The sequence below is a fragment of the Armigeres subalbatus genome, chromosome 1 (assembly GCF_024139115.2).
Source record: "Armigeres subalbatus isolate Guangzhou_Male chromosome 1, GZ_Asu_2, whole genome shotgun sequence".
Classification (NCBI taxonomy): domain Eukaryota; kingdom Metazoa; phylum Arthropoda; class Insecta; order Diptera; family Culicidae; genus Armigeres; species Armigeres subalbatus.
This window is the reverse complement of record NC_085139.1, coordinates 114,179,835-114,198,557: the sequence shown is the minus strand read 5'-3', so window position 1 is coordinate 114,198,557 and position 18,723 is coordinate 114,179,835. Positions and strand designations below refer to the sequence as shown.

General features: G+C 38.7%; 1 pseudogene; it reads left to right on the top strand.

Moving 5' to 3' along the window:
• LOC134205586 (charged multivesicular body protein 3-like) overlaps positions 1–17,415 on the top strand; it is an 18,779-nt pseudogene extending 1,364 nt beyond the window's left edge.
• Positions 17,416–18,723: the final 1,308 nt, after the last annotated feature.

Here is an 18,723-nt window from a genome sequence, read left to right as displayed (position 1 = left end):
ATTCGATCATAATGTCATTCGATCGAATGTCTTTCGACGAAATGGTCATAGATCTATTTCTATTGCTTGAATTTCTGCATTAGTATAAGTTGGCCATGGTCTCTAGGGAAATGGACATTTGATGGATACTTTCTGACGAGCGATCGACAGAAACTTTCTCTGCAGTTGAATAGTTGCTCAAGAATACTGTAGCGTCTCTCGGTCTTTATGTTTCCCGTTCCTTTCAGTGTATCTTTGATTAGCTACTGCCGTTATCGCAAGATTCATCTACATTCGTATTGAAGTCTATAGTGACTCCCAAAGTGTACGTAGCTTGATGCGTTTGACGTCTGACAACATGATCAAGATAAGCTGTGTATAATTCCAATTTTTACATACATCGTGATCAGTCCCTTGTCCCTATCCCTTACAGTTTCCCTGTTTCTACGTAACACATGGAATTGGAGCACGATGTACAAATAAGTATGCTTATGGATTAGCCTATAAAGACAATTAAATAATAAATAAGCAAATAAATTTATAATTTTAAAATATACTGCTCTGGTAAGTGTGCCTATTCACCAAATAATTTTTTTCATATATGTATTCGTAAGATACCGTCGTCGGGGTGAGAATAATCACGTATCAACTACTTAGAATGCTTAGAATGGATTGAATGTATGTGGAGGGCCAGAAGATTCATATAAGAGATCTTTTGAACATTTTGCTTTACGACTCCAGTCTGCTGGTGAGAGCGATGACCTATTTTCACCCACTGACTCCATTGTCACCCCTAATGGCGGTAATTAAATATTCAAAATTCGGTATTATCTATTATAAGTGGTCACATCACTCTTATTCTGGTTTAAGACATTCATTCGAATCGTTTCTGATTTCATTTGGCTGACGTCAACTGAAAAAATTGCATCAATTTTCGTTCGAAATCCCATTCGTACGTAAACAAGCATACGAGTGTATAGCTTATACGCAGAGTAGTGAACGTTTTGTTCAACAAAACCAGGTATCTGTTCCAATGTGCGCTATATCTGTGATGGAAATTGACGTTTTTACATGCGATTTTGCGCGACTCCACGTACGTCATGTGATACGTGTTTTGCTGTAACGAGATTGGTCACGGTAAAGAAGAACTGCAAACGCCACGGATTACCAGACGGATATCGCTATCGATGTGGTTTGATTTCCGGAAATTTAGGCTCTGTGAGAAAGCGAACTCTGTTGTATTAGGGTAACATCAGAGGCGTCGGTACCCAGATTGAAATTTGATAATAATCGATGCCTGATTTGGGCGAGTATTGCAATTCTTCGGATTTACCTATGAGAATTCTGATGAAAAGAGTAAGACGTACTTAAGAAAGCTGTGGACTTTATGAACTATTTGTCACGGAGGTTTTGAAGAACTTATTGGAAACCAATCGTAAGTTTCAGATTCTGTGAAAGGTATATAGAAATTAATAGAAGTGGGTACCGTTCGATGTTTACGGATGTAGAGATCCAGCATTTTTATAGAAGTATTATTCCACAGTCTTCATTGTGCAAAACAAATGATAACTTTGTACATATGCATTGTTTTTGTTCATCATAACAGACATACACTAAGAAGTTTTGATATTCAAACCGCTATATACCATATGCTATGAATGTTCTTAATCTCACAAAAGAAACTTGCCGTGCAATTATATCACCCTCAAATCCCAATCATCCCATTATTCTCGATGACGGATTGTCCTGTTTCCGGCTACTCACGCTATCGTTCCGCCACAGTTCTGACGATTCATCCGGTGCTATCCTCCGTGCACTACACAGTACGCGTACCCGCCCAGATGATCCTCGCCTGCAGTCTTCGTAGTCATCGTACTCTGTAGATCTTCGGAACCTTTAATACCGGACACCGACCGGTTCGCACCGACAAAATAGATCGAAGAAATAAACAAAAAAACAGAATTAATTCCATGGGAAATTAACGACGCCCTCAGCAACAACAATAGCACAGGTGCATGATTCGCTCCGCTTACACTCCATGAACGACCGCGGCGCTGCGCCTGAGCGTCGAGTAGCATCAGCATCGGCGCCAGCAGGAGCACGCAGCGGTTTCGGCATAGCGAGTATCGGAAAGTAATGATCGAGTGGTGTCTCAAATCTGCAATAGCGAACGTTGATAGAAATAGCGATGCAAAGTGGTGTTTGATGGCGTTCGAAGGAAACGAATCGTAAGATCACAAGGGCAGCGTCACCATCAGCGAACGCGGTTGGCTACGGCTGTCCGGTCTGAATAAATAAGTGACGATGGGTGATTAATCCGATGCATATTCGTGTGGTAGACGGATTGAGGTGTTAAAATGTTTGACTGGTGTCGTTTAGGGTCGCTGGAGTGTGTTTATATTAGAATGCTAATTAAAAGTGACTGGAGACAAATGAGACAAGATAAGTATGGCTTAATTTTAAAGTCAAGCGGCGTTTGTTTGAGGGATTGAAGTTATTATTTGAGACACATTTTCTGTCATTTTAGCATGAGCATGTTCACGCAGACGAGCTTTTGCTGTCTAATTTCTGTTCTTGCAGAATGCAGAATAGTTGTTGCAGTTATAGGATGGAAATGGAAACGGCATGGACTTCATTTTTAGCCCTAGAAATTATATAGAAAATGAGAGTATAGGGAAAGATACATAGGGAAAGGATCGCGCAAGATTGAACCCACGATTCCAGATTTTACGTCGAAGCAGTACTTCATATGAACATCAAATTTAAAAACTATCTGCGATCCCATGAGCACTAGAGCATATTTTATAAAAACATTCAGGTCCTAAAGAGGGTTGCTCCAACGTACGGCCCGCGATCCGGCCCTCGGTCTCACTTTTTGTGGGTTCATGCAGAAAGAAAATAAGCTTTCCAGATTCATGCCTGCAGTTTCTGGCTAAACGGAAAGCTCTTTATTTATTATTCATAGCAGACCCGAGAACTTTGTTCGCTAAAATTGATTATTCTCTGTTATTCTCGAGTTATGCAGAAATTTCGCTTCATTTGTATGGGTTTGTTTGCATCGACCTAGCAGCCAAATTACCGGTGCTATAATGTCAAACCGATGTTGTAGATCAAACGAAACATTCCCACAACATGTGTGCATCATAACAGCTGAATTCAGCTTATTAAGTCAAATCGATACACTTTAAATGACTACAGCGGCTACCTAGCAGTTTAGTACTCATGTTTTCTACTAGTTTCGTGTCACGTTGAAAAAGGAAGACCGGTTTGCTCAATTGTTCAGAAAGTTTTGCCATATTGAAAGTAAAATCTAATCCAAGCATTCTATGAAATATGATATTTAAAAAGGCTCGGGTACGAAACAAAAGTTGGTAGAATTCAAAGGTAGGGTGCTTAATTAATTTTAAATTTCATATCTATTGATTTAAATTAATGGTACAATGGATTATATAACAACAATCCTCTTCACTTAAGAAATACGAAGTCAGAATGCAGTATACGGGCCAGTTTTGGTGTTAGTAAGATTTGAAACGATGAATTTTTCAAAGGGAGAGCCATAGAAAGGCTTTTGGTTGGTGTTTACAGATCGTAAGTCTCAAGGAAATAGCCTCCAGCTATAGTTTATGCGGAACACGGTGAAGAGCACTCGCAGAAGATTTGAAAGCGTGTGAAATTCTCTCAAACTATGAACGTGAAAATTGTGGATGAGGTGATGGCCAGGGCTGCAAGCTTCTAATAAAAATAAAAAGAAAAGTGGCAAACTGTAAGTTCATAAGAGAAATTGATCGGTCATTTTCGAAAGACAGAGAAATTGGCATCTTGAACTTAAGCACAAATCAACTACGGAAACCCTGAGGGCTGATAAGACTTTGTGGAGGAACTTTTTTCCCTTGAAAATTTAAGGACCATTACGATTAATGGCGAAATGTAAATGACGTTGTGACAATTCTACATGGAAAGCAATCACAAAGATATGAAGACATTCCCCTATGCATATTCACCAATTGAATCGATACGACTCATCAACTTTATCAACGTTAGGGATCCAACCACCACCAATTGTAAATGATGCTATGACGGAATGTCGAATACGAAGACTTCGTTTATTACAGTTCATTAACTACGCCTTGGTACCACGCTTGAGAGATTTTTCGAAAGAAAATCGGAACATTTTTACAAGATAAAGGTAAAACCACTACTGAGCTGAATAATCCAATAGATGAGCGATCACTTTTTCTAGCAGATATCGCCAAACATCTCAATGATTTGAACATGAAGCACTTTGGCACATGGGTTGCTGAAATCTCGTACATTTTCTCATCCGTTGAAAACAGTTCTGCAACATGCTAGTAAAGTAACGAAATTCATTTTATCAACACTGTTTACCGGTTTGAATAATTTACTGAAATATTTCAAATGGACTTCATGTAACGATCGAATTAAGTTTTTAGATAATGTGAAAAAAACACTGATAATTTTGAAAATTTAAAAAGCCTGTACTGATTTTCTTGCCCGCCAGCAAGTGTGAATTTTAAAAATTGGCCCGTGGCGGAAAAGACCCTTCGTTTCGGGCACAGAAGTTGTAATTGAATGATGGTCACAGCTATCAACGCCAAGCATTCAATAAATAAGCATTTCAAATTTTAGCCTTTTCATAGATGAGTTTTTGCCATTTTCGAGTTTCATTTGATTATTTGCCTCATCCCATCTCTTCATCATCTTTTCCTGACATTGCCTAACCAGAAAGTAGAAAGCTTGTAATTTATCTAGTGTTTTCACAAATATTAATACAAATTTCAATCAGTTATGAACGAACTGTATTGTTATGATCAAGAGCCTTTGCAGGCTGGATGTGTTGGTGTGTAGCCCCAATGTCTAAATAAAAGAGACCTTATATTTTCAAAATTAGAGCAAGTAGGCCTAATCTTAGTTCAGTTAGCAAATAATCCTTCAGAGACGAAGTGTTCTGGCTTACAAACACGCAAATTTTTATTTCTGTTCCGCTTTGTTATTTATCTGCATCTAACCACACGCTATTTAAATCACTACGAATGCATCTTTGATCAAATAAATCAATTTTATTCACTAATTACAATCTTGAATTGCCGGAACGAAGCAATTTTCCGCGGTCGCCACTTCTTGTTTGTTGTTGATGGAAGTTTTGCACCTCGCATTCAGATATGCATCGGGTTGCATATTTCGAAAGTTTTCGATTTTCAAAACAAATTTCCAAAGATATCTTTTCCGTCTACCACAATCGATCATCACACCAAGCACATCATCAATTCCTATCATTTCGGTTATCCCCGAAATAGCACTTTCACTGCATGCAGCTGAAGAATGCAATCACTATTTCGTAAAGCATTGTTGACATCGACGTGATCACAAATAAGCACTTGTTCAATATACTTCTGCGCGTATATGCAAACCAGTGTAAACAACCAACCCCACCGTGTTGCAAGTCTTCTTCGGTGGGCCTGAAGCCATCGCGCAGAAATCTGCACTCCAGCCACTGGAGCGACAGCACCCCTGTAATGCATTTGTAAACCTTCAAATCCGTTCGGTTCCGGTAGAATTTTGGGCCGACCGCAGGCTCAGAGATGATTAGGCATGCGTGCGCGCCCAGTTTAAGACGACCTGAGTAAGACTGATCATCGTATGGATCAATTATGGGTCGAAATGGCCGGTACCGGGTACGGTAGTGCGCCTATTGACTTATTTTTGCGAGCTCTGCCTCGCTACAACTATAAGCGAATCTCACCGTAATCGTCGTGCGGATCAAGAGGGGCGTGGAATTCGGATTTTTTCGGTTCTTAAGTGAAGTCTGAGTGTAGCAAACGGCAGGTGATTCATAAATGGAAAGATGAGGAAAGCCAGGGAACCTGATTGAAAGTCATTCGTGGTCTTGAATTTGATTGCAATTTGTTTTCAATTAGTATATCGTTCGTTCCTTCATGTGATGTTTATTAGAGATGCGTAAAAAATAGCGCGAAAAGATTGCTAAAATTGTTGGGGATTCAGCGTGGTCCAGTGCTTTGGCGTAGAATTTGCTTCAACAGAGCATCCATGTTTAATTTTTGAAGCCAGCTCTTCAACTGTTTCTCACTTTTCCATTAGCAGCTCTGTTATGGAATGAGTCCAAGTTCAACATTCTGTTTGCTTAGAGTAGATATTCGACGACAGCGAGCAGAAGTCGTGACCAAAAGCACGCTCAGTTTGGTTGACGAGTAGTGGAGGTACAAGTAGGTACTGAAATGCTCTCCATTTGATTGACAAAGGAAACTTCTGCTTTCAAATTGCACTGCTAAACGTTCCACGCCAAAGATTATTATTATTAAGATCCGGTATAAGATCTGTCAAAATTTATTTTTTTCGATCATTTAGTGTTTTCAATAACTAATTTCAGAGGTAGAATTTCAAATGTTAAGTGTGAAGGTTTTCCTACAACCTGTCCAACAGCATTGTCAGAACTCCACTAATGACGGAGTTAAAAGTAACTCTACACTAATGATAACAACACTTTAATTATTTAGTTTGGTTATGAACTAGCGCTATAACTCGTTATTAAGTGGAATTTGAACAACAAAATTATTAGACAGGGTTTGTAGAAACACCTTAATACCTGAAGTCCGCTGTCACAACACATTTTGAAATTCTGTCTGGAACGAGTTCTTGATAAACTTCTAAATCAGCGGCTCTCAACCTTTTCCTTTTTTGGTACACATTTTTTCGCTGTAAATACAAAGGTAACTCATTAGATGTATGAACCGACCGAAAACTAACTTGGCCATCCAAAAAGCGTTCTGAAATTTTAAACAAATCCGTAGAAACTTTCCACACCAAATTAGCATCTTATATATGAAGTTTTCTAGACTTTGAGGACTTTGGAGGCTCCTGATAGTCTCTAAGATGGACGCTTCTTAACTTCTTAAAAGGAGACGTAGTTCTTGAAAGACAAATTTCGAGCCTTTGAGGAGGCTTCCAATGCTTGTAAGAGGAGGCTTCCAGTCTTGTGCAGACATCCGACGCATTTAAACCTCTTGCAGGATGCCCTCGTTTCTAAAGCAATACGCACCGAACGGGAAGCACACTGAAGTCCTGTTGGCTCATGGGTGAATTTGCGGGTAAAGTATCTATATAGCAAACCCGATTAATTTAATTGGGATTAGCTTTAAGCTGTAAATATTTAATCTTTAGTATTTTGTATAGTTCATTTTTCATCTTACTTACGGATTTTAGTCCACTTTTAGCTTAAATTCACCTGATTACCGTTATAGATTCTTGTACTTTTTCGTATCTAGATGTTTACAATTCATGTTAGTTATTTTACAATTCATTCATAAATTTTTACTTACATAGGATAAGATAACTATAGATTTAAGACCAAACGAATGTAGAAATATTAAATTTAGATTAAGATTTTACTGTTTTCTGTTTATCTGTTTTGCTATCGTACTTCTAACGAACTCACATTTCGCCAATGGTTTGACCATTCCGTTCTTCGGTATGAGTACCAGCGCATTGTATACACACGGACAGTAAGGACTATCGCCAACAAGTCCCATATTAGTTTTCCACATACTCAGATAAATAGCCATGAAAGTTTTTAAATCGCATTTTTCGTATGAAATTTGAAAAAAAGTCAAACAAATTGAAAAATTATCGGAACGTGTTAAAAAAATTCGGAGTTGTTCATCATTAGGTTTCATTTCCTTTTTGCCATTTGCAGGCTTCGGAATTCTCACTCATATGAATAAAAACCCAGGATTGATCCAAACAGCGGAGTGCAATTTTTCCATATTCTCCTTTGAGCAAGTGTTCTCACACAATATTTTATCCGGATAGAAAGACGGCCGATAAACTCGCGAGCGCCGGCTTGCCGGATAATTTAATTTTGGGTCTCCAAATTCTCCACCTCGCCACTTCTCCAGATAAGTTTTAAAAGCATATTCACAAAAATGTAGGTGCGCGACGAGATTCGAACCCAAAACAATTTTAAATTGTGTAGAGCGCCCACTATAACCACGCCACCACACGAACCGATTGAAAGCAAGCAGAAAAACTGCTGTCTTGAACCTACTACTAATCGTGGCGCATCGTCGTATGCAATCAGTTCGGAGAAGCAAAGTAAGCAGCATTTGATTTTCGCGAAACATGGGAAGAGGGATAACAATTTTTCGCACCATCGCTTGTGCCGGAGTTTATCGCGCTGTACTTTATCCGGATAAAATGGATGGTGGAGCGATCAGTTGTCGCGTGAGTGAGTGAGAAATCCGAACCCTGGCCATTTGTTTTACATGAGCAACGTTTTAAAGCACAATTTTAGTAAAAACTAACACATTTAATATGTACGGGTTGAAAATTAAACGCGTGCGATATCTATGTTCGTCCGTAGCCTGTTTGGTTATGTTGCACACCATGTAGTTACACTGATGGAGCCTCTTTCCATTGTAGTAAAGAGCTCAAATTATTATAAATAAATTTTGTGAAGGGCGATCCGTCGGATTTGCAAACGAAAATTCGCCAGCTGACGGGAAGAGGCTGAAACGTACTTTTCGCCTCTGTAGCAAGGGCGCTATCAGGAGATTTGGCGTGCAGAATAACGGCACTATCATCACACGGGCGCATATGGGAGCGTCCACAAATTACGTAACGCTTTGAGGAGGAGGGGAGTTGGCCAAAGTGTGACGATCCATACAAAATTTTCAGACGCGTCATACAAAAAGTGTGACATAGGGGGGAGAGGGGGTTGAAAATGCCCAATTTTTGCGTTACGTAATTAATGGATCTTCCCTATGCTCCTGGGCTTTGCGGACGACATTGACCTCAATGGAATCGATTGCAGAGCAGTAGTGGAGAATTTTGTCCCACTGAAGAGGGAGACGGCGAGGATAGGCTCAACCATTAACTCTACCAAGACAAAGTACATGGTGGCAGGTAGAGATAGCGGAAGACCTAGTTGTGTTGGTGGTGCTTGATGGGGATGTGTTTGAAGTTTTTGAAGGATTCGTTTACCTTGGAACGTTTACAATGTGACAATGAGGATTTCCGTGAAGTGAAAATACGTATTGCTGCTGCGAATAGGGCCTTCTACGGATTACCACAGATAACAGACATACAGGCTAGAACAAAAATTACTTGAAAAGCTGTGTAAATCAAAGTACGTTAGGATACTGACTGTGGCAATACGTCGTTTGGTGGCGCTAGGTGTCATTCATGGCGTCTTGCGTACTAGCTGTCACATTTCATCAAACAAATATTGCGCGCCAAAATCAAACCAAGCTTGCCGCCTCTTCCAGCACGTGGTATCTGTTGTTTATTTTTCCTGCACTATGGAACCAACAAGGAAAAAACAAATTACACAAAATGCATTTTCATTCTTCGAGGCAACCCAATTCAATTACCATGTCGAGGTTTTCGCACTCAGGCCGCTTCCTAATTCCATATTTTTGAATAAATATATGTTTGTAAGAGTATGTTCAGATAACGATTGTAAACTACCGTCGAAGAGAGTTAGTGTTCCGAATCAACTTACTATCGGAAAGGCTAGATAGTTTCTGTGCATTATCCGAAAGGACTAAATAAACGGGACATGTCAACATGGTGAAATAATTATGAATATCTTTTCGCACACATTATGGCCTTTTCATCCCTTTAGTGCTTTGATGCTGACTGGGATGTAGGTTATGGCTAATGAAAGAAAAGGTAGAGATTCAAAAAATTGCAATAATGAAAATACTGTCAAAGGTGGTAGCTGCTGTTCACCAACGAAACATTTCATCACAAAACAAACCATATGCGCTTTTTGATGCTAGCAAAATCGCTTGCGTTAATGTGAGAAAGCAACAGCGCATGGAATTGAAACCAGAGTGAGGAGGAGTATCTGTTGTTTATGTCCATGGTGGGTGGTGGCGCCTACAGTTTTGACAGCTGCTTGGTTACGGAAACTTAGCGATGCCAGCGCCTCCATGAGATTGCCACTTGTGTTTCGTTTCAAAATGGTCGTTAAATTTCTTACACACGATTGAGAACGGACTTGTATGTCTGTTCTCTGTGGGATTACGTAACCAGCTTAAGTCCCACAACATGCAGACGGGAACGAAATTTTCTCTTTACAAAACTCTGATTACACCAGTGGCCCTTTATGGACATCAAGCATGGACGTTAAAAGAGGCGGTCCGGAGAGTTTTCGGGGTTTTCGAGCGAAAAATGTTGCGTAGGTACAATACTCGGAGGAAGACTGAAAAATGGTGTGTGGCGCAGACGCATGAATCATGAGCATAGGGTGGCCAGTGAGTCGGGAAATCGGGAAATGCGGGAAATATGCGGGAATTGAAAGTCCACGCGGGAAATGCGGGAAAAAGTCGGGAATTTCTTGAAATTATACAAAAAATCGGGAAAAAAAAATCATCAGTTGTTCTTTTCATTAAATCATATATAGCTAGTGTAAAACATGAAAAAATATTTACTGTTTTAAATGCATATGTTTTTCCACGTAACGTTTGAAACTATTTGAGGTATCCGGCTTTGTCGAATCTATATACATAAAAATGGATTTCTCTTTATCTGACCCTTATAGACTCGGAAACTACTGAACCGATGGACGTGAAAATTTGTATGCAGACTGCAGAGGTTTTTGGGGTCGGGAAAGATTATTAAGATGGTTCGAGACTCCTCCCCCTTTGTAAAGGAAGGCTCCCATACAAATGAAACACCAATTTCTTCATAGCTCGAGAATTAATCAAGCAAATGGAACCAAATCTGGCATGTGAAGGTTTTGGAAGGGAAGATATGTTTCGGTGGTGGTTTAAAACAGAAATTTCTGCATAACTCGAGAACTAATCAGAGAATAAATCAATTTTAGGCGAAACAAAGTTCGTCGGGTCTGCTATTGTATAATGAAAATGATATTGAAACCAGAATTCTTCAATGTCTAGAGCTGTTATCGGTAGTGATGATGGAAAGCAACATGCCACCTACGCTTCGGTAGGTTTCTAAGACCAAGGATATCTCCGAGAGTCCATGAAAAAGCTTATTAGCATTTCGTTGCAGCTTGTGAATTCATAAAGAAGATGCTTGATCAATATTCTCTTGAAAGCGACTCGAGTTTTGTCGGGAGACTTGTCGACAATTTCGAGTATATCCAATTATGTTCAATTCCACCCATCTCAAGAATCTCTGGTCATTCGTTGTTAATATCTTAATTTTGCCACATTTCAAATCATGCGTGACTCAAATCCCATCAGAATCATTGCCCAGTGAATCGCTCATGATTCGAATCGCGATTTGCATCACTGCATGATTTTTACGTGTTCTTCATTGTTGAATGTATTGAATTATTTTTGACGTAAACTACGTCTAAGGGGAAGACTCAGATACAGGGTGTAAAACCGAAATTTCCAAATTCGAGACCGTCACGAAATTAGGATAGATTTCAAACGCTAATATCGTCTTTGTCTTTCGATGGATTTTCGAGATTTGCTTATCAATAGATTCGGAAACTCTCCAGCAATTTGCCAATTCTATTGATACTATTGATTATCAACGTTAAACTATTGAAAATGTTATTTCTTTCCAAAACGGGTGAAAAAATCAATTCCGTTCATAAATCCCCAACACGGACATCAGATTGCAGTAAGGTACGGGCCTTTTGATCCACTGCTTCGTTTTCCCTGTGTATAAAAAGCCCCGTGTTTCGCGTGCGCGCGTCATTTTCATTCTGGATGTCACGGAGAACGGACCAGCGCGGTTCCAGCGATAACGCCTGTGGTTTGGTCTGTTGTGGTAAAAACTCATGGACGATTCAAATCAAACCCAACTCAGCACCTAAACTCATGGATGAGTTGAATCATCGTATGTTTTCTGTATGTATGTAGAATCACGAGCGCGCGTCAAACGGAGAAGCTGTAAAAATGTATTCGCATGGATGACTATCTACTAAAATTATAAGTCTTTCTCTGAATCGTGATCTCGTGATTCTACTACCGACGGAAAACAATCTGCCATCACCAAGCAATTTAGTTATACTTTGATCAAACTTCATCTCGCCTCCTGTGTTGGTAAAATCACTCATAAATCTCAATCATCGAGCGCTCCCGTGCGATCGAAATCATCTGCGATTTTAAAGGAATGTATCACGCTTGAATTTTTCATGTTCAAACGCATCATTTCACTCATTTGCCAAAGAATCATTTTGGTTTAAAAACGTATTTGAAATCAATTTGGGGGCAATTTATTGCTTATACATGAAAGAGTGTCTAATATTTTATGCGACAAACGTCAATTCACTGTTTGTTACGAAGGAGAACAAAAGAAAACCTACGATGATTCAAATGGATGATTCAACTCATCCATGAGTTTTTAGATGCTAAGTTGGGTGCGTTTCAACTCACGCTTGATTTAAATCATCCATGAGTTTTGAGATTTTGAGTTTTTACCAAAACTTCGCCTCTTGTGACTTAAGAGCTACTTTCATTGATGGTAGCGAATCGTTAGTAGGGGAAATTAATTACGGCTTTGGCAGATTTTGTTCTATTATTGTCAGGGGGGTATCACGGTCTGCTCTCCGCGACATCTCGAACGAAATGGCTCGCGCGCGCGGAAGAGCTGCTTTTTTGTAATCAATAAAGTTGAACCTGTAGCCACGCCCCTTTGGTGAGTGTGCGACGGTTACACAATATTTGCAGCCATACCGGACAACAGAGAGGCGGGACTAATGAGCCATCTTTATTGATTATAAGAAAAGTGCTCTCCCGCGCGCGCAAGGCATTTCATTTGAAATGTCGCGTAGCGCGGTCCCAGCATCGGCGGAGTTGCTGAGAGAATTAATCGGTTCTTCTCAGGGCCACCATTCTATACAAAGGAAGAGGCGAGGCGAATATTATTCAAAGAGCAAATTAGCCACTTGGCGACGCCATAATGTTGCCGTCCGTAGCAGAATCACGAGTGCGCCCCGGGGGAGATTTTATATAATATGAATTCGTATGAATGGCATCAGTGGCAGCCAAGTGTCGGAAGTGAATCACAAGCGTGCGTCGGAGGGAGTTGCTGGAGTAAATATATTCATATGAATGGTAAATTGGTAATGTGATCGCATTTTGACGCCAATAATTCACCAATAAGATGAAAATTTCAAAATTGGGGACCGTCACGTAGTCATGTAAGATTTTAAAAGATAATCTTTATCTTTTGATGGATTTTTGAGATTTATATATCAAATGAATCGAAAACTCTCCACCAATTTGCAAATGTTATTGAAATTTTTGATTATCAACGTTAAACTAGTGGAAATTTCAATTCCTTCCAAACCCAGTAAAAAATTCAGACCCAATCAATAATCCTGCAACCCCAACACGGACATCAGGTTGTTATAAGTTACGGTCCTTTTCGCCCATCGCTCCATTTCTCTATGCATAAAAGACTCGTGTCTCATACGCGCGCGTCATTTTCGTTCGAGCATTCTCAGAGAGCGGACACGATGCTTCATTTGTAGCCTTGAGCCAGCATTGGAGGCGATTGTCGGGCGGAGACAAAGGCATCCCACAGCGATAGGCGGCAGTCAAAGATGGTGGAGCGACGGTCGGGACGGCAGCCTCACTGGAGTGAAAATTTTGCCCGCTTGCGGTCCAAGCGACAACGGCTGCCGCGTTGATGTTGGTCGCGTCGTCAATGGTGGAGCTGCGGTAATTGCTGATAGTGAATGGAGTCATTTAAAGTAAATCAATTCTTTGGATTACCATCATTACCTTGGAAAAATGGTGTTAAGCTGAGAGGATTTTCCAAAGTGCAACAACTTGTGACCAGCACACTCTTGGCGTTCAGTAAAATCTTCTAGCAAGATTCTGAATTTGGTTATGTGCTGTCAGTGATTTCCAATGCGTACCATTGAGAAAAATAACAATATAAAATTGGTCAATTGGAGACAAACTTCGGTTAGTTACGCAGAACTTCGGTTAGTTAGGAAATTTAAATGCAAGGATGATATCAGTAGCAGTCAGCTAAAATTTTCATTTTTGCTGTTAGGGATTGGAATTGCACATTATCGAAGGTTAATCGGTTCTTTTTAGAACCAAAATTTCATACAAAAGAATATTAACCGAAACTAATTTTATTCAAAGTGCAAATTATTATTTGCAATAGAAATACCCAAATTAAGTTAAGCTCATTTAGAAGATTTTTCGAAAAATAAGAAAAACAACAATGAAATTGATTTTTTCAAGTGAAAACCTTAACAAATTAAACAAACAAAACTAAACTTCTCATATTATATAAAACTCGAGAATTAAAAAATGTTGACTTAATTACATGAATATATCAGCTACTTTCAAAATGTAAATTTTTAATTGTCGTATCCAACAAATTTTATGTTTTGAATATTGCTCGACACCAGTGTTGTCTCAAAAGTAATCAGAAGAAAAATTTTGTAATATTAATGAATTATGGGTCTTGCTAGGTTCTTCATTTCACCAAACGGTTTTACGTAGTTTACGTCGGGCGGTCGTGTCTTGTACACAACCCTTATGATTTTTCGCTTATAACAATGGCAAATAAATCCTTATGTAAACAAAAAATTGCGTTTTGACGCTTTTTAGAGCGAAATCATTTTTCGGCGAGTGAGCGAAGCGATGCGGTTCTGTCCGAGAAACTCAAACGCAATGCGCTCGCTCCCTGCAGAATCGCAAGCGAGTTAACTCGTGCGTGAAGCCTCGATGATTGAGATTTGAGTATGATTCTACCAATACTGACAGGAGAAGTGCTTTAGATCGATGAACACTGTTAGATCGTACACCAGCTTAAGGATGATGGAAGGACTGGCATAAATAATAAATTCTGATGCCATAATGAGATCAGGAAGCGTAGAAAAAGTAAAAATAATCATATCAATAATACATCACTAGTCAACATAAAATAAGTCTCAAGAACTGAAAATAGATTGTAACAAGCAATCAAGAACATAAAAGTTATTTTTATTAAAGTGATTTGCAGCAGTTTGAGAAATGAATCTTTATAATAAAGAGAAAAAAAAATGGGGTTGTATACAAGACACGACCGCTCGACGTAAACTACGTAAAACCAAATATAGAAGAGAAGGAACCATCCCACGACACTACTACCCAGCTTTAGCAGCATCTCCCACTCTATGAGGGAGTAGGGACTCCACTGGCTGGGCCACCCAGCCCCATTCATACTACCCCAGTTCAATAACAGATAATACCCTACAAGTAGGCAATTACCAAGGATTGGAACGCGCTTTATAGGGCATGCATGATGCATGAAAGAACTGAAATTTTCAATAGTTTAGCGTTGATAATCAATAGATTCAATACTACTGGCAAATTGGTGGAGAGTTTACGAATCGAATAATATATAAATCATTAAAATCCATTGAAAGATAAAGGACCTATTAATGTTACAAATCTTACATGATTTCGTGACGGTCTCCAGTTTTGAAATTCTCATTTGACACCCTGTATCCGAGTCTTCCCCTTAGACGTAGTTTACGTCAAAAAAGGATTTGCAGCCCTACACACCTCTCAGTGATTTGAAACGGGCGTGTAGGCTGGCTCAACTCTGAAGTTTGAAAGTGTTGGAGAAGATGTATGTCAAAATATTGGCAGACCCAAAATTCTCTCAAAGAATGCTTCAATATATTTAAAGTTAACTATAGACCAACACTTGAAAAGGGCGTAACAGCCAAAATTTATTCTTCCTGGTTCCTCGTCTACATACATACATGAACCATGTAAATACATGTAAAGAATAAACTTTGGCTGTTACACCTTTTTCAAATGTTGGTCTAGAACTATCAATTTTAAATTGTAAGTAAGAGGTTTTAAAAATTTACCTTAAACTAGCCAAAGAATCAAAAAAATCAAAAGAAATGAAAAGCACTTTTAAAATAAAATATAATCACCGACGATTTTTTTTTAAATAGAATAGAAATTTCTATTTTAAATCTTCAAAATTATATCGAGAATTTTTCAAAAATATCGGGAAAAAGTCGGGAAATATGCGGGAATTTTAAAATGGAAGACAAGTGGTCACCCTGACTGCATCAAGTATACAAAGAAGAGAATATTGTGAATCGTTTAAAATACGACAGACTCCAGTGGGCTGGTCTCTTAGTGCGAATGTTGGAAGAAACATCACCCAAGACCGACGATTATGGAGCTTTACAATACGCCAGGCATGGGTGTATCGACGCTGTAGCCAACCATGTATCCAGGTCAGTGGCGTAGCCAGAAAAGCGGTGGGGGGGGGGGGGGTTTCTGAACATTTTCTTTTCGAAAAAAAAAATTCCTTCTAAAAATGTTGTCTCTGGGGGGATTTTATGTCCAAAACCACCCCCGTGGCTACGCCACTGATCCAGGTGATCCCTTGCAAGCAAGGGCTTGCAAGTGATGCCTTCACCATTTAGTCGTACAGTTCTGTTCTGTGTTTCGGTATCAGTGAAAAGCGTGATTTGAATAATTACCGTGCTGCCGTTGGACGCATAAATTTTGAGGTTTTGATGTCTAACGTCATAATTTGATACGTATTTTTAAAATATTTTGTCGAAAGAGAGGTTTTATTCTAGAAAAGTCGAAAAAATCTGAAGTCAATTTGTCACATTTGAACAAATGGACGCATACTTGTCACACCGAGATAAATCCCTAGCCAAGGTCACGGGGGTTGACGGTATTGAAGATCATATTCATCTGTGTATCATATCACATTTGGAGCACTTCAGTGCGCCTCTAACGATTCACAGTGGATCGGCTGCTTTGCAGACTGAGCCCCTGATCGTATGTCCCGGCATACTTATCAGGTATAGCTCTTTACATGGAGGATCCGCTAGGGCTCATTAGCACTCTCCAAGGGGTCGGGAAATTAATCAATTTCTCGTCAACTGGAAGTAGCGAAGCCAACGCGTGGCCATAGGTAGGATAGGATAGGTTGTAATATAGATTGAAAATGAGAAGTCTACTTTGTATTTTAGAGACATTCAATTTTCAGAATGTTTTCAATTGGGAGTGGAGAACTATTTAGACTTATCAGGATTTACATCAGGTTGAAAAATTCAAAATAGTAATGTCATAGCAAACCAGAAATCAGCCAAGAAAAAACGTAGGATTAAAAAAAATAGATTGATCACAAAATGATATAATAATAATATTGAACATTTCAGATTTAGTAATTAAACAGAATTTTATTTTTTATTTTTGTTTCAGAAATGGTTTAGAGCAGCCAAGGTAGAAGTTTACTGTACTATTGGATAGAAAAATATTAAATTGAAAATCTGAGATAGAAGAGAGACAGAAGAAAAAAGTGGAGGTTGAGATTATAAAAGAGAAAAAGAGATTGATAAAAGGAGAAATCAGATATTGATAGATAGAAGAAGGACATAGGATTTGTAAGGCAATACCGTGAGCGTGCCTTATTCTGCCCTGCTCTTAATTCTGCGCACTTTGACACTTAAAGATTTTTTAAAATTTTCTTTACTGTTATTATTATATTCACTTACATGTCATCAAAAAGTTGGAAATTTATTGTTGTCATGGGTTGATAATGGGAATATGAAGAAAACAAAAATAAGTAAAATTGAAAAATTCAAAAAATGGCCTCCATTAGCAGCAGCGCTAAAACGCACGTAGATTTTTCTCGAATTTGAGCAAAAAAAAAAGATTTGGACTCATTTTTTTAAAGCGAAGTACAAAAGTGCAGATTATTTGTTGCTTCAATATGATGAAAATCGGCTTCCAGAGTGTAATCTCTATCTTATAGAAAGCAATTTATGTTGCGCAGAATATGGCACAAAATTTACTTTCTGTTCCTAATTGTGCGCGCGGAATGGATAGGTACAATAAGCCTGGCTTGTCAACCCAAATTGGACGTAGCAACTGTTTTGGCAAGGAAACATATTTCAAAATGCTGGAATAAAACAAGAAGAGCAAAAAAAATGCGAAGATAGATTATCCGGAAAGAGACAAGAAAATAGCACTTTGGACAATATTAGCATTTATGTAGGACTGGTCTCACTATTCGCGTTGGATTACATTTATTTCCATTCCATATAAATATCGGATTTGATCGTAATAAAAAAAATGCCTTTTTATAAATGGCGAACTTTAGTAAACAAGGCAAAACAGTGACTTGACCATTGACATGTACCGTGTTGTGCCCTTATTCCATTCAGCGCCTAATTCCGTTCACGCAAGACAAAATGATAAATAATAAAGAGTTTTTGTATATAAACAACAGAAAAATATTCTTGTACTTTTCTATGGTTATGTATGCATGAAATAAAATGAAAACTAGCGTCATTTTTAGCGATTGATAGTGAAAATTTAAACAAAATTTGTTGGTCATCACTACAAGCGCCATTTTGACTGTTTTCATTAACCCACTTGCTAAGAACGTCTGTCATAATATTTAAGCATTTTTAAGTGAAAATTTGCCCTGGATTTCAAACACAGCAGCATAACAAGACAAAACAGGTAACATTATAGCGTATTACCAAATTGTTGCCTGTATTTTCTCGATAGAAAATGCTAAAAGTAAAAAATATCTTGACCGGAATAAGGGTACATCTAAATCTACTCGTTCCTTATTCCGTTCATTGGGTTTGGAGGATGGATTCCGAAAATTCCGTGTTTGAGAATATAATCTATGAGCAAGAAAAGGTACATCGTACATGAAGCCATATGAATGGTGAACATTTGAAATTCTGTCCCGCAAGCAGACAGACCAAAAGGAATTCCGTTA